The sequence below is a fragment of the Spea bombifrons genome, chromosome 1 (assembly GCF_027358695.1).
Source record: "Spea bombifrons isolate aSpeBom1 chromosome 1, aSpeBom1.2.pri, whole genome shotgun sequence".
Taxonomy (NCBI): Eukaryota; Metazoa; Chordata; class Amphibia; order Anura; family Pelobatidae; genus Spea; species Spea bombifrons.
In genome coordinates, this window is record NC_071087.1 from 73,409,568 (window position 1) to 73,426,539 (window position 16,972).

Genomic DNA, 16,972 nt, shown 5'->3' on the forward strand with positions numbered 1-16,972 from the left:
GGCACTTTCCACGGGGTAAACAACCTCCGCTGCCGGCACTTCTGCACGATGTGCTTTAATAATCTCCCTTGCCGGGAATTCCCATGAGGGGAGTCCCGCAAGGGAGAGTGTTAAAGCACATCGAGCAGACGTGCCGGCAGCGGAGGTCGTTTTTGCGCATCGCCGCAGCTGGTGAGTGTCCGCACGATGCATTTTACCTCTGCCCCCAAGACTTACCAGAGCAGGGGCCGGGCGGGGGACATCTACGCAATGCGCGTATACAACTTCCGCTGAGTACCGGCACCGGGAGTTGTATACACGTATTGCGTAGATGTCCCCCTCCGGCCCCGCAGGACACTCGGGAGTCTGCTCTGATAAGTCGGGGGGGCAGAGTGGCAGCATATCTCGAGGAGGGGAGGACAGAGTGGCAGCATATCTCGAGGGGGGGAGGACAGAGTGGCAGCATATCTCGGGGGGGACAGAGTGGCAGCATATCGGGGGTACAGAGTGGCAGCATATCTCGGGGGGGACAGAGTGGCAACATATCGGGGGGACAGAGTGGCAGCATATCTATTACAAAACTTTTTCTTTAAAAAAGCACCAAACTTTTAGGATGCGGCCTATATTCGGGTGCGGCCTATATCCGAGCCAATACGGTATTTGCAAAAGCTATAAATAACATGTATATGTATTATAAGGATGTATATTATTTTTTTTTCTCCTTCATTTTAGATTCTATTATTGTGCCAATAATTAACTATTTGAGATCTGGACTTTGCAATATAAACATGTATGAAAAAGACGGCGTTCAGAAATAATGGCCCCAGCCTTGGAACACATTTTGGAACGCAAAGGGTTATCAGCTGGAAACAAGAAAAATTTGTGTTCATCTAATTAAAACAAAGGAGGAGTGAAGATTTTGGACCAATAGAACAGATTAGATGATTTAAGGAGAGGGTGGGCAAGGGTTTTTTAGTTTATTTCGGGTGGAACTACATTGGTGGCTCCGTCACATGGATGCCTGGAACGGTCGAGCTATCTTAGGTCACGCTCCAGATTTTTACCTGGAGTAGGATGCCAGCCTCCTTGGTTGGGGGGCGGCCTGCGGGGATACTGCCACCGGCGAACTCTCGATAGAGACAGAACGAGGGTTCCACATAAACAGCCTGGAACGTATCGCCGGCTCATTTGCCATCCGAAGTTTCACCAATAACATAGAGATTCGAAGACCTCGGGAAGAAGACGCCAGTCGCTGACGTCCCTCCAATGCCTGGAGAACCAATCTGCTACCATATTTTCTTAGGTCCTCAGGATAGACAATGTATCGGCCGTCCGCTACATCAGTCATCTTGGGGCCTCCAGGTCCAAGCCTCTGTCGGATCTCACCAGGGATCTGTATCAATATTGCCTGGACAATCATCTTACCATCAGGGCGGAGTATATCCCGGGAAAAGAAAATATGGTAGCAGATTGGTTCTCCAGGCATTGGAGGGAGGTCAGCGACTGGCGTCTTCTTCCCGAGGTCTTCGAATCTCTAAATCGGATTCGGGGTCCACTAACTCTGGATCTCTTCTTGTCCAGGACCAACCATCAGTTGCCAGCTTTCTTCAGCTGGCTTCCAGATCCTCTTTCGCAAACAGTGGATGCCTTCCTTCAAGTTTGGCCTGCTTCAGGGGCGGACGTATTCCCGCCCTTCTCCATGATTCTCCGGACCCTCCACCAGGTATAGTATAAAACAGTGGCACATTTATCACCAGCAAAGCCACTAGCTTGTGGACAGCACAAATCAATATAATTTATAAATATTGGTGACTAAATTAGGCATTGGTTTGTGTGAAATACTATTCCCGAGCATGGTTATACTTTTTCATTTTTACCAGTGAGTACAAAAAAAGTACTGTCTGTGAGAAGGAGAAATTCCAGTTTCAGACACACAACTTCCAACTTGTTTGATGCATTTGATAAGGTCTGCGGGTTTGAGATAGAAAAAAAACCTCTTTAATGTTTATAGTGCAAATCATTATTAACCAAAGGCCACAAACAACAAAATTTTTAATTAGGTGGGGCCCCTGGATCAGCTTTACCCAATTAGTTTCCCTTATTACTTTCCTTTATATGTAATAATATTGATTTATTTGGTTCATCCAGTTATGCACTTTTTCTTTTTCATTTGTTTTTCTCCTTATTATCCAGGTATTGTAAACTTCAGGTGATTTGTATTAGAGAGATTCAACAGAAAAGTATGTCACGGTAACCCGCTGAGGACACATGGGGGTAGGTTTGAGTTTGGGAGGGGGCACTGATGGATTCCTGGGGAGACTCCTTGCCTGCCTGCCCAGTCCCCTCTTATGTCTAAGTCACAGGGTGACTGAAAAACCCTGTCTGGTCTGCCCTAACTAGACTCCCAAGGGCTAGCCAGCTATGGGGGCTCTATATGGCCGGAAACGCTCCATGTGCCTGACTGAGACCTAGCCAAAAATTCATAGAACTATAGGTAGCTATGAACCGTGGCGATGCTCGCCAACAATTGAAACTGCATGGCTACGGACATCCGTTGTCCCACCATCTTTTGGGGCTACATTATGCTTGTGGTGGGCAACATTCAGAGGTGGTTATGGAGAGGGAGCTCATTAGGGAACCCTAATTTTATTGCCCATCTTTAGGACATCCTCGGCAGGGGAGGGCTGGCAGCCTAAGGCCTGGGGGGCAAGTCTAGTCAAATGGCCCGTTGCACCACGGAATCATGCCCATCTTTTCCTGATTTTCTAACACATATTGATGTAATGTGATGGGACTGGAAGTAAAATAATTTATGTTTAACACACTAAAAAACAGCTAATCTTTCTAACAAAAAAAATTGTCTGAGAGTCAGTACAGTCTTCCCTCCTCCTGACCCTACTGTGACATTGAGAGGTCCTCTCCCCTGTCATCATCCCCAGAGTCCCTTTGTCCCTCATTCACTAAGCCACACCTCTTTTACTTACTCCCTATGGTTCAGGTATAGATCAAATAAACAACACATGTAAACAGCACGTGCATGTATAGATCAACTGAATAAGAAGTACAAACCCTGTATTTGCAGGCATACATAAATAATGTATGGAAGCATAGCAGATACAGATCACAGAATAACACACTAACCCAGCTTTGCAGGTACAGATCAACTGGAAATCACATAACAACAATAGCATTAACGGTATAGATAAAACCCCCTAAGTTACAGGCATAGCTCACAGGATGCAGCTCACTAGCCCTGGTGTCCACACTGCCCACATAGAACCCGGCTAGCACCAAGATAACATTAACAAATTACAATCGAGAGTGAGCCAGCTTTGTCCCCAAACAGCCCAGCGTGAGCCAATTTTGTCCCCAAACAGCCCGCCCTGACACCAGTACAGGCTCTGCAACATCGACACCCAAACACACACACCAGGACAGGCTCTGCCACACCGACACCCAAACAGACACACCAGGACAGGCTCTGCCACACTGACACCCAGACACACACCAGGACAGGCTCTGCCACACCGATACCCCAACACACACACACACCAGGACAGGCTCTGCCACACCAACACCCAGACACACACACCAGGACAGGCTCTGCCACACCTACCCCCAAACACACACACACCAGGACAGGCTTTGCCACACTGACACCCACATCCAAAATGCTTTCCACACTGGTTTGCTGTTTGTTTTCCCCCCTTGTGTATTGATGCCCCAGCCAGTCCACCTTTGGTTTTAATGTATTTCCCCCCACACCCTTGTGTATTGCCCCATGTGGATTCGTGCCCCCAGTCAGCCCCCTTTGTACATTATGCCCCAACACCCTTGTGTATTGATTTATGTGATGTCCCCAGCCTGTCCCCAGCCTGCCCCCTCCCTGTTGTGTACTTATACCCCCTAGCCACCCCCATTTTGTATTTAATTGTTGTCCCAATGCAGCTCCCCCTTTGAATATGGCCATCCTTCATGCTGCTTTCCTCCAACGTGCTCTTCTACCTGTCACGAGGAACTGTTCCGTGTGACTCCGCCCCCTTGAGATTGAGATGGCCCTGGCGTGGCCGAATCGGCCACTTAAATGGGCGGCCACGCGGCCGTTTAATGTAGATTCAGGACGGCCTGGGGGGCCCCTGATCCTCGGACCCTGAGCTCTCCACTGGGATTGATACCACTCCCTCAGGATCACCCAGAAATAGTGTTGGCCATAGAACTGTATGGAGGCGCCGGCTGTCTGGTAGTTGATGGGATTATAATCCTGATCCAATTATGTTGTGTGAATAAATATCTTTGTTGTTCCTGTATTACCTCACTCCATTTTATGATTTCTGTCTTGTTATTGGGGGAGGTCTCGGTGCTATCCTTGTCAGGATGGTAGAAGACTATATTGCTATGCTACAGTGCCATCGAGGATCCCGATGAGCGGTATTCCCTGCTGTCTTCGTTGCTAGTTCCACCTAATGACTGAAGTCTTGTATTCCTTGTGACTATAGGGAGAAGGAAGCAACTTCTGGCAGGTGTACTTAGTCAGGGTACAGGTCATTCCCCGTCATAACGTGTATATTGTAGTTTGATAACATTTTATCTTGACACTTTTAGGCATATACACGCGGTTTTGGTGATGGTTGCCTATATTTATAGATCTGAATACCTGTATTGTCCTAGATGTGAAATTACCAGCAAGGCAAAATATTGAAAAATAGTTATATAAAAAAAGATGAATAATGCACAAGACTTGATTTTATTTATATTTTTAACTTTAGATTTACACTCAGCTAAAAAGTTGCAGTCGGCCATGAAGTTTTCATCAACGGCTCGGTGCCACTTCGTCTCCTCCGCGAGGCATCTAGCTTGGTTGCAGTGCCGGCATGTCATGCTGAGCGCCGGCTAATATTTATATATATATATTGTAACAAGGTGCAGGGTGTTGTTGCGGATGGCGTTTACATTCCCCCTTGATTTTGCAGGGTTTTGTATGATATATAGCCCCAGGGGGAGTATGTGTTGCGCCAGATTATAATAAATTTCTATATGTGCCCCTGGGGTGGATCATACGGTGAGTAGGGAGGGCTGGTGCTCCACCCCGCTGTTTACATACACCTGGACTGACACAGGATCCAGGCCAGGAGCTTAGGCTGACTCCAATGCACTGGTCAGCTGCAAGTAATAAGGTGCATATGCACTATGTACCCCTGCATGGTTCTCACTTGTAAACAATAAACACTACGAGACAATGAGCGTCGTGGCGAATGAAGTCTCTTTATTTGTTACACACATAAAACAAGGAGTCCCCGTATAATGCAGCATTCCCTCTCCCCTGAGGCCAGCTGCTGAGTCACCGTGCACTCAGCCTCCAGTCGACGTCCAGATCAACCCGCATCTGACGTGACAAGCGGGTCTGAGGGGCAAGCTAGGAGCTCCACTATACCCAGCCATGGGCCGTTGCCGGGCCCGACCACAAAGTCAGTGCCCGGCGCTGGTCCGAATCACAACCGTAGAGGGTGTTTGCTGGTAACCTTAGGAGGAGGGAAGGCCGCATTACCGCCATCAAAAGAGGGGGCTCTAACCGTTAACCCCTCTTGCCGCCATTCCTATTGCCTTCAGCTATGACTCCATAAAGTTTTGTAAGTCGTTATTAAATAGGTCTAAACCTATGTCAGATAAATGAACCCTGTCCTGCCTGTGTAGGCCACTGCAACTAGGATGCAGGTCAGGGTGAGGCAAATGGAAACCGCCGTGGGAGCACACAAACAATGCCATAGCCCTATTAACCCTCTTACGCACTCTCTCTATGGCCTTTATGGGGTAGGATCCTTGCCACACCTTCCTGGGGTTAATGTCTGACCAGGCTATAGTAACCTTGGGCCACTTCAGCCATAGCCTTTTGGCCTTGCTTTGTAAACGTAAAATCAAGTCGACTGACTTGTGTGACGTCAAATCATAAGCCCTGGTGTGTATAACAACGAGGTCCTGCTTACCCCAGTTCCTTTCTGCTTGGTCTAACATGTGAGGAAGCTCCTTTAACATCATTCCTCTCTTTCCGAGCCAGTGAATGTTCATGTGCTCCCGCGGCATCCCCAGATGGCACCCGTAAGGTCTAACCACCGCCCTCGCATTGGCCCAGTGGACAAATAAGTGTCCAATGATCAAGACTTCGTTTCTTGGACAGACTTGAAAAAAAACAAACGAATTAGCACAATTATCTTGACACAGAGTAGTACTGATAGCCCTTTATTACCTGATTGGTCTTATGTATCTCAAGTAAGAGGTGGAGCGCCATCTGCTCAATCCTTGTATGAATTCTGCAGACCTACCTTCCGAGACCGCTGATGTCGCTGCACCTATTCTAAACGAATGTGTCCCGAATTGCTTGTGGTCCAAGCCTGCCTCTGCCAGGGCTTTGTTTAAGACTGACTTGAATTGGAATATTGTAAGAGGGAGACCATTGCCATGTACCAGAAGGAGGTCTCCCCTGCGTGGCCGCACTTCTAAAAGGCCTTAACTGTCTGCACCGGGCATGCTGGACCTGCTGACGCATGTATCGATAGCCACCTGCCCTGCCCTTCTTGGTCAGTTTTAGACCTATGTATGCAGCATCTCACCGACAAGTCTGAAACTTGGGTACATTTTAACAGCCCTGACCCCGCTGCTGTTTTGGAGGGGGCTACCAAATCACCTACCCTAAAGGCTCCATGGAAAGCAAATGAGAAAGCTGCCGTGAATAGAGCAGTTTCGTATGCGTTGAGGCACACCTTTTTTAGAATAACAACTAACTAACTGTGCCAATCGGCTGTCTTTTGTCGGGTGTTGTTTTTTGCGCTCTCCCCCAACCCTTCATAATTTTCTTGACTATGAATTATTTTGTAAAGTCTGCAGTGCCCTTTAGCTTGCTAAAGAATGATATAGCTGCTAAGGCTAACTCAGCTCTGGCTCTTGAAAACCCATTTCCATTCATATAGGCAATATATTGCAGCAATCTCTCTAAGGTGAAGGTATTCGCCTGCGCTGCGGCTCACGCAAAGTTTACCCACCTGTTCCATTCGCATCTGTAGATAGAGCGCCTTCGATGTGCTGGTCTGATCGACGGTTGCCAACTTCCAAAGTTTTGTAGGAAAAGTAAAACCTCTGCGTTTTGCCCTTTAAAGAATTTATGAAGATCACCCCTGGACAAGGCATCTGCAATAGTGTTGTTGACACCTGATAAGCCTGATGACTGGTATAGATGTTGATGATTGGTTGTTAATTGCATGTACAACGCTCTGGTTATACGTCCAGAATACCACAGACTTGTTGGCCAAGCTTGCCCACCAAATTTCCAAGGAAACCACAATAGGGAACGGTTAGATGAATGTCAAAAAACAATTGTAAACCTGGACTGGACTCTTCCTTATCCACCCACAATCTAACTCCCATACCTCCAGGTCTTGTTTTAGCTGCTTCGTTAATCGTATCTTAAAGAATCTCTTTGCAATCCCTGCCATTGATCTCCAATTAAAAATCCTACCTGTAGGAATCACCTTGCAGGCAAAATTTAACACTCCCAGGAGGGACTGAAGCTTGCGGAGTGAAATTTTGCTATTATTCATTGCTTGGGCCACTAGAAGCCTGGCCTTCTCCACTTTTTCTGTGGGTAGCCTACATTCCTTTTGCGCCGTGTCTATTTCAATCCCCAAAAAAGACAATCTAGTGGTGGGAAATACGGTTTTCCCTGATGCTACCAGAACGCCCAAATCTCCCAACAGATCAATCAAAGTGGACAGAAGCAAACCACAGTCTTGTGCCCCTGGAGGGCCGAAAATCATCAAGGTAATGTACTATAGATGACAAGCCTGATTTTTGCTGCAGAGCCCAATGCAGGAAAGTGCTAAATGAGCTAATACCGTATTGGCTCGATTATAGGCCACACCTGATTATAGGCCGCACCCTAAAAGTTACCGTATTGGCTCGGATATAGGCCGCCCCCGTATATAGGCCACACCCTAAAAGTTTGGTGCTTTTTTAAAGAAAAAGTTTTTTTCCTTAAAAAAGCACCAAAAAAAACATGCTGCCACTCTGTCCCCCCCCCCCGAGATATGCTACCACTGCCCCCGCCCCGAGATATGCTGCCACTCTGCCCCCAAGATGTGGGGGCTCCCACCACAAAACTTTATCAAAGTAAGTGAACTACAAAGGGGGGGTAGATAGTGGGGAAAGGGGGGGGTAGATATTGAGAAGTGGGGAGAGGTGGTAGATCGTGAGAAAGGGGGATAGATAGTATGAATATTGAAAGAGTGAGAATAAGTGAGAGAATTACCGTATTGGCCCGAATATAGGCCGCACCCGAATATAGGCCGCACCCTAAAAGTTTGGTGCTTTCTTAAAGAAAAAGTTTTGTAATAGATATGCTGCCACTCTGTCCCCCCCACCCCGGAGATATGCTGCCTCTCTGCCCCCCCGAGATATGCTGCCACTCTGTCCTCCCCTCTCGAGATATGCTGCCACTCTGTCCTCCCCCCCTCGAGATATGCTGCCACTCTGCCCCCCCCGACTTACCAGAGCAGACTCTAGGGTGTCTTGCGGGGCCGGAGGGGGACATTTACGCAATACGCGTATACAACTCCCGGTGCCGGCACTCAGCGGAATTCCCGCTGGGAAGATCACAATCTCCCTCTAACTGGCCCAACATTAGGGAGCACGGGGTCTGTCACTTCAGAACTTGGCTTCCGTGTTCCCTAATCACTACGCACTGGCAAATGATGCAGATGATGTCATACCCTCACGCGCTGTAGCAATAGACAGCGCGTAATGATTAGGGAGCATTAAAACAAAGGTCTAAAATGACAGACCCTGCTCTTCAACAATTGGATGGAATAGGGAGCATGGAAGATGATGGAAGATGAGAAAGATAGATGAGATGGGGAGAAAGAGGTGTAAGGGCAGTGTATGTGTATATATCTATATGTGTGTGTTTGTAAGCTGGTGTGTATGTGTATACATGTGTGTGTAAAGGTAGGTGTGTGTGTGAGGACAGTGTATGTGTATGTGTGTGTTTAGGGACAGGTTTGTGTAAGGACAGTGAATGTGTATGTGTGTGTAAGGGCAGTGTATGTGTGTTTATGGGAAGTTGTTTGTAAATGTGTATATTTGTGTTTATGGACAGGTGTGTCTAAAGGCAGTGTGTGTGTAAGGCCAGTGCATGTGTATATTTGTGTGTGTAAAAGCAGCATGTATGGGCAGTCATGTGAAAGGGCTGTGTTTTGTGTGCGTGTGTGTTTATGGGCAGGTGTGTGTAAGGACAGTATATGTGTGTATATGGGCAGGTGTATGTAAAGGCAGTGTGTGTGGGCATTTGTGTATGTGAAGGCAGCATGTAAGGGCAGTGCATGTGTATATTTGTGTGTGTATAGGCAGCATGTATGGGCAGTCGTGTGAAAGGGCTGTGTATGTTTACATGTGTGTTTATGAGCAGGTGTGTGAATGGGCTGTGTATGCCTATATGTGTGTTTATGGCCAGGTATGTGTAAAGGCATCATGTAAGGGCAGTGTATGTGTATATGTGTATGTAAAGGAAGTCATGCGTAATGGTGTATGTTTATGGGCAGGTGTGTGTAAAGGCAGTGTCAATAAAATAACCCCTGCAAAAAAGTAGCTGAGGGGGCACAATTCTTGACTCAAAAGGACCTAACTACAGCTCTGCTCACAACAACCAGGCAGCGTGAGTTTTCCTCTTTCTTAGGTCTGAAGCAATACCTGAGGAAGAGATGAAAAGTTTTGAAAACTTTTCTTTTAAGTATTATTTATAGATATTTTTTTTTTCAGTGGCATGATTTAGTGGTGGAACTTATTAGTGCCCCCCCCCAAGTTTTGACTGTGGTATCTTATGCTATATCCTATATCCTATATATTGTTCCTACTGTTTTTGTACCCTGAGTGTAACCTCTGGGCACCTGGCCCTGATTATTTTCTGGGAGGGTGCCAACACTTAATTATTATTATTATTATTTATTGTTTTATATAGCGCCATCAAATTCCGTAGCGCTGTACAATGGGTAGACAGGACATAACAAGTAGTATGTAACATAACAAATTGACTAACAGAGACAACAGGTGAGGAGGGCCCTGCTCAAACGATCTTACAGCAGACGGTAGATCTTTTTGCGTCATAGAAGCTTATGAGGCTGATCCACTTAAACCTCAGGCAGATTTTCTAGGAATTATTTTTAAACACTCTACATGTCTCCAAGAAACAAAAACTGTCTGCGCTTCTTACCCTAATAAAGTTGGCAACAAATATATAAACATAATATAAATGAGAGGTTTTGGTTATATGAATTGGCCAAAGCATAATTAAGCTCACCCGCCACGTCAAGGCACACTCTCAATAGGGTGAGAACCTACTCTCACCTCCTACATAGTGGGCACACAAAGCAACTCTACATGTCTCGTCTATATGAAGTAGGAATGACAACACTGCACCTCATTATATAGGCATGGATATAACAAAGAAGGAGCCCAACTCCCGCAAGTTGTCCAGCATTGGTATGCGTAATTTACTGTTGAGTTTGGAATATTCTGGAGAAGATAGTGTAAAACAGGACGGAAAAAGGCCAGCATGGTGTGGAGCAGGGGCTCGTTTATCATTGTGCCAAGGAGTAGTGTGTTAGGGTTATCCCTGTGGGGGTGTCTCTAGTGTAGCACTACTGGACTTGGAGAATACCGTTATGTTATTAACAATGGTCTGGAAGAAAAGTACACCCTCAGCAGTGAAGATTCATGGTATACTGTTAATATCTACTCCAGGATTGCCCCCCCCAATCCTGGAGTACATATATATATATATATTTTTAATATAATTCTTTATTTTTCTATTATAAATAGACAGGAAAATCAAGCATATTCACATACAAATAAACAGATACATACAGTACATCTTGACAGAACATAACCCAACAAAAAAAAAAGAAGAAGAAATAAATAAATTAATTAATAAATAATAAATTAGCTATAGGCTGCATTTTGGATTCGTGGAAAACCAGTGATCCCAGTACGTTTCATTGTTCAATAGTCTATTCATCCTATGAAGAGTGAAAACAATCAGTCAACAGACCCAAGCACTATTCCGAAACTCCCTCCAACCTAGCCAGCCAAGAATCCCATATCCTAGATTTCTTTTCAGAATAAAAGTAAGATTTATATAGCTGTCTTTCCATTTTTATTTGAAATTTCATCTGGGGGGTTACTTTATTCCATGGAATTGGAAGATTTTGTTTCCACAGGCGAGCAATCGTGATTTTCACTGCAATAAAACAGTGAATAATAAATAGTTTTTCCCTAGTACTGCAATTTGGCCACTCTAGATGTAATAGAGCAGTTATGAAAGATCGATTTATAATCTTTGCTGTTAAAGCAAAGATTAAATCGTAAATCTTAGACCAAAGATTTTCCACGCCCGCACAGTTCCACCAAATATGGGCAAAATTTCCCTTCTCTGCTTTACATCTCCAGCAAATGTCTGAACAATTTGTGTACATCTTATGTAGTTTTGTGGGAACCAGATACCATCTATTCAAAATTTTGAACTGAGTTTCTGCTAACGACAATGAATGGATAGATACCGTAATATCATATAGAGATCTATACCAGTTATCCTGATCAATCTTTATATTTATAGCATATATTAATAGCTGGAGATATATTGTCAAGCATGGCAAAGCGAATTAAATCTAAACATTTTGATAACACTTTGTCTACGGCATTGCCTATAAATATTTTCTTAATTTGTGTAAAAAAAACTCCCGGTTTGGTTTCCATAGATCTTTTAACAGAATTTTTTTTATCTCAAATATTTAAATATATCGACACTAGATAAGTTGTATTCTCGCATCAATTGAGGAAAAGGTTTGGGTCCTGGGGTGGTCATAAGCTGATCAAGAACCAATATACCTTTAATTCTCCAATCATCAAAATTTATGTCTGGAATGTTAAGATTCTTTTTTTTTAATGTATTCCCAAATTGGTATGATCTGTCCCAACATTAAATTGGAGCTTCTTATATTTGAAATATGATTTGGGGTTAAAGAATACCATATGATATCAGCCAGGTTATTAAAACCACATGTCTCCAGCTCAATTGCAAACCACCCTTCCTTAAGTGAGTCTTCTAATTGCAGTCTATATATATGAACTATTACATTTGCCAGATATATATTTTTCAAAATAGGGAAACCCAAGCCACCGCATTTCGTTTTCCGAGCCATAACGACAGATTTCAATCTAGGTTTCTTAGCTTTCCATACGAAGCATTCAAAACTCACCTGGACCATTCTTAGCCAAGGATCAGGCACACTTAACGGCAACATTGAAAACGTATATGACCATTTTGGAACTATGTAAGAGTTTAATATATTAATTCCCCACCAGGAAAATTCTTTATTTCTCCATTCTTTTAGCCAAATATTAGTTAATTTCAGTAATCGGATAAAATCGGTCTCTAATAGTAAGGACATAGATTTTGTTATGTAAATACCTAGGTAGGCAAAATCAGACCTAGCCCAAACAAAGTCATATTCTCTTTTGATCTGTGCAATTAAAGAGCTATCCAAATTGGCCTCTAATAGTGTCGTTTTATTTACATTCATTTTATAGTTCGAGACCTTACTGTAGTATTTTAATTCTGCCATAAGACCGGTTAAAGAAGCCTGTGGATTAGTGATAGAAATTAATATATCATGTGCATACAGGTCTCTAATAGAAAAACCTTGAATATTACAGTTGTTTCTAATGCAAATGGCTAAAGGCTCCACTGACATTATATATAGCAGTGGAGACAAAGGACAGTCTTGTCTAGTGCCATTTTTTAAAGTGAACCAGTCATAACATATATTTGGTCCTACTGTCCTAGCAGATGGATTAGAATAATTGCTACATGAATCCAGCCCATAATTCCAAACTTTAACAAGGTCTTACTCATAAGGTCCCAGTTGACACGATCAAAGGCCTTTTCAGCGTCAACTGACATTATTAAGACCGGAATTGCCTTCTTCCCTGCTTGATCTAAGATATTAATAATTCTTCTAATATGGTTACACGAAGCTCTGCCCGGAATAAAGCCGACTTGACCCGGATTAATGATAGTATAAAGAATGTTTTTCAGTCTATTAGCGAGGATAGAAGAATATAATTTGACGTCTAAGTTAATGAGAGAAATAGGCCTATAGCTAGAAGGGTTTGTAGGATTTTTGCCTTGCTTAAGAATAGGAAGAATTTTAGCTCTAGTCATTTCGATGGGAAATTTACCTAGTCTAGCAATAGAGTTGAAAGTAAGAGTTAGAGGATCAAGGATTTGATGGCTAAATGTCTTAAAAAATAAATTTGTGAAACCATCTGGGCCTGGGGTTTTATATTTATTTAGCTTAGATATTGCTATTCTAATTTCAGATGATGTTATGTCAGAATTTAGGGAAGCTCTCTGATCTATGGAAATCTGAGAGAAGTTTATTTTATCAAGATAGCTTTCAATCTCATTTGATGAAACTGTGTTGTTCAGATTATACAATTTTTCGTAGTATTGATTAAACATTTTACCAATTGACTCTGGTGTGAGGTAAACCTTATTGTCCACTATTATCTCATGAACCCGGTTATTAGTTTTTAATTTCTTTAATCTATTTGTCATTATTTTATCTGCTCTATTACTACGACAGTAGTATCTAGTTTTTTCAAGTTTATCTGTAGAGGGATGCTTTTTGTTATCTGAAACTTCCTGGTTTTATAGGAGATATAGTTCCGCAAGATTTCTCCCTTGGCTCCTCCTGATTTTACTTTTTAATTTAATTAGGTATCCTCTCAGAATTGTTTTAAATGCGCACCAATTATTTTCAAGGGAGGTATTTTTAGGATTATTCTCTTTAAAGAATGAGTAAATTAACCTGGATAAATGTTTCACATTATCTTTGCTAAAAAGCATGGAATCATCTAATTTCCTAGTAGTTCGTATAATCTTATTTAAGTTGTTTTTAATTTCCACAACGAGAATGTTGTGGTCCGACCAGGTATTGTTTCTAATTTCTATGTTTTTGAACCCTATTAATAAGAGATGGGGAACATAATATATAATCAATACGAGAGTATGATAAGTGGACATTAGAAAAATTAGTGAAGTCTCTCTCGAGTGGATGGAAGACTCTCCAGGTATCAATAAGATCAAAATTAGTTAAGGAGCTATTAAAAGCTCTAGACTGAGACTTTATTCTATTTTCATTGAGCCTTTTCTTAGAAGTTTTGGTGTCTAGATCAATATCTAAGACGCAATTGAAATCACATGCTATAATGCAACAGCCTATCTTGATTATTTCTACTCGTTCCAAAATCTTATTCAGTAAATGTACTGGAGCAGTGTTAGGTAAGTATACATTTACTAAAGTATACCAGTCTTCATCTAATTTACAAACTATAATTATAAATCTACCTTCATAATCATGAAATTCATATTTAATTTCTATTTGGAGTGAGGCAGAAAAAACTATTGCAACCCCCTTCTTTTTTTTAGTTTCATTCGAAGCATGAACCAGAACCGGATATTTCTTTCCCCCCCCCCATTTGTTTTTGTCTGACCTTCTCCAGTGAGTCTCCTGTAAAAAGCCAACGTCTATATGATCTCTACACAAAAAATTATAAACTATAGAGCGCGTATAAGGCAAATTTAAACCCTGGGTGTTGACTGAGCACAAAAAATATTGGGATCACAGAACTCCACCACCATATGCAGCTAGACGAAAAACACTTAAAGAAAAACATATAATAAAAGAATACCATACAAGAATTCAGCCCTCTCTGCCTTAAACACCAATAAGCGTCAAGGAGAGGGAATGAAAAAGAAGAGATTAAAATCTCCTTGAGCCTCAGAAAAGAAAAGGCCAGGATCCCACTCAACAAAAAACATAAAACAGGACTACAGGGAACCTTAGGTATCCATCCTAGGTCCCCTCGACAGAGGGGTCTCCAAACAGACACATCTCCTATGTCTAATTTAAGACATATAGTAGGGATAGCAACACTCGCTGATACTAAGTTTGTTATAGCAGCTGTAAATATAGGAAAGAGGGAGAAAAGGGAAAGGAGAGAAAAGCAACTAGACTTTTATATCTAATTCTAGACTAAGTCATAACAACAAGAATCCCTTTTAGTCTTGAGATAATATTGTGTGGATTATCCACTGTATAAAAATGTATATGAAATATAAAATTACATTATATAGAACTTATTGTTTATGGCTCAAGGGACATCTGTAAGAGCAGATTTATATGAGATATTATTATGTAATCTGCTAGCCTGGAATAGTCCAGCTTTCTTAATGATATTATAGCACATAGCGGTAACTGTCTATATATTGTGATTAACGAGTGTTTGTATAGTTGATTGATGCACTAAACTAAATCATCCATTCTCCTAGTGCTTCTATTAATATAACAGTAAGCATTTTCTTTAGTGTCTACACAGTTCCCATTTATCTGACAAATTCTGTAAGAAAAGTTTTAGAACAAATTCAGAAAGAGAAAAAAAAAAAGTGTACGACCAACTTGGAGCCCTTAATAATCCGACTTTCTTCATGATATTATAGCACACAACAACAAAAAATACCTTTGAATTGTGGTTAATAACCATTTCTAAAATTAGGTAGTGCACTGTACTAAGTCATCCGTTCCCCTAGTGCTTCTATTGATGTGACATTAAGCATTTCCTATAATGTCTACAGTGTAAATCAGTGAAAAGAATTTTAAAACGTGAGAAAAAAGATCATATGTAAAGAGAGAAAAGATCATAAGTGTAATTACCACATTAAGAGGATTAGGAAAAATGATGGCGAGCAGAAGTATGTGCATTTAAATTATGGTTAGCAAGCATTTATATAGTTAATTAATGCATTGTAGTAGATCAGCAATTCACCTAGTGCTTCTATTAGTATAGCCATTGGATATTGCCTTTAGTGTCTGTGCAGCTCCCATTTGACTACTTGTTGCAGTGTGTACAGAATAATAACCCCCCCCATACAAAAAAAAAGAATAATAATAAAAAAAAAATTAACGCAAGTCTGTTACGGTTTTGAAGCTATGCTTAAAGACTTGCACCATTCCGCCAGCAGAATTGGGGAGTCAAAAGATCTTATTTGACCTTCCCACCAAAGTCTCAAGTTAGATAAACTAGTCCAGCTGTATTTAATATTGTTTAGTCTTAAAACGGATAGCGATGTAGCAAATTCTCTCCTCCAGATCCGGGTTTGATACGATAGGTCTTGGTATATTTGGATGTTCTGATGTATCCCATCTTTCAAATTGGAGTTCCTCTTGGCTCGCAGAACTTGCTCTTTAAAAAGTAGAGATGTAAAGGAGACAATAACATCTCGAGATGCTGTTTCTGGTAACCCACTTGGCCGTCTGAGTCTATGGAATTTGTCCATTATTAGGCCAGAGTTTTCTATTGGCACGCCCAAGGCTTGATATAGGTCAAGTAGAAAGGATTTGAGTTGGTCTTGAGAAACTGTCTCTGGGATGTTGTGAAAGCGCAGATTTATTCTTGTTGATCTATCCTCAAAATCCCTAAGTATATCTCCACAAAACGAGTCAGTATGGTGTCAATATAACATGTAAATGTCAATAGTATTATATTTGATATATCCAGGTTTGTTTTTAAACATAATACAAGTAAAAAAAAAAATAGTTACAGGCTTTTTAGTTAACAATGTCCAGAACTTACAGATCTTAGAGCTTTATAGAGCTTTATAGCCTTTATGTAATGTATATTATAGGGAATCAGCTGTATTCGGTCCACAGTTCCCGCGATTCCACCTCAGTCCAGCACCTCTATAATGCTCACCCAAACCAGTCAGCTGGAACGCAACCGGCTTCCTCCCTCCGACCGGAGTAACTTTTAAATATTTAATTAAATATTTATCGTCCTGCCGGCATCGGCAGATGTCAGTACGCCAGGGGAAATCACCACCGCCTCGTCTCTC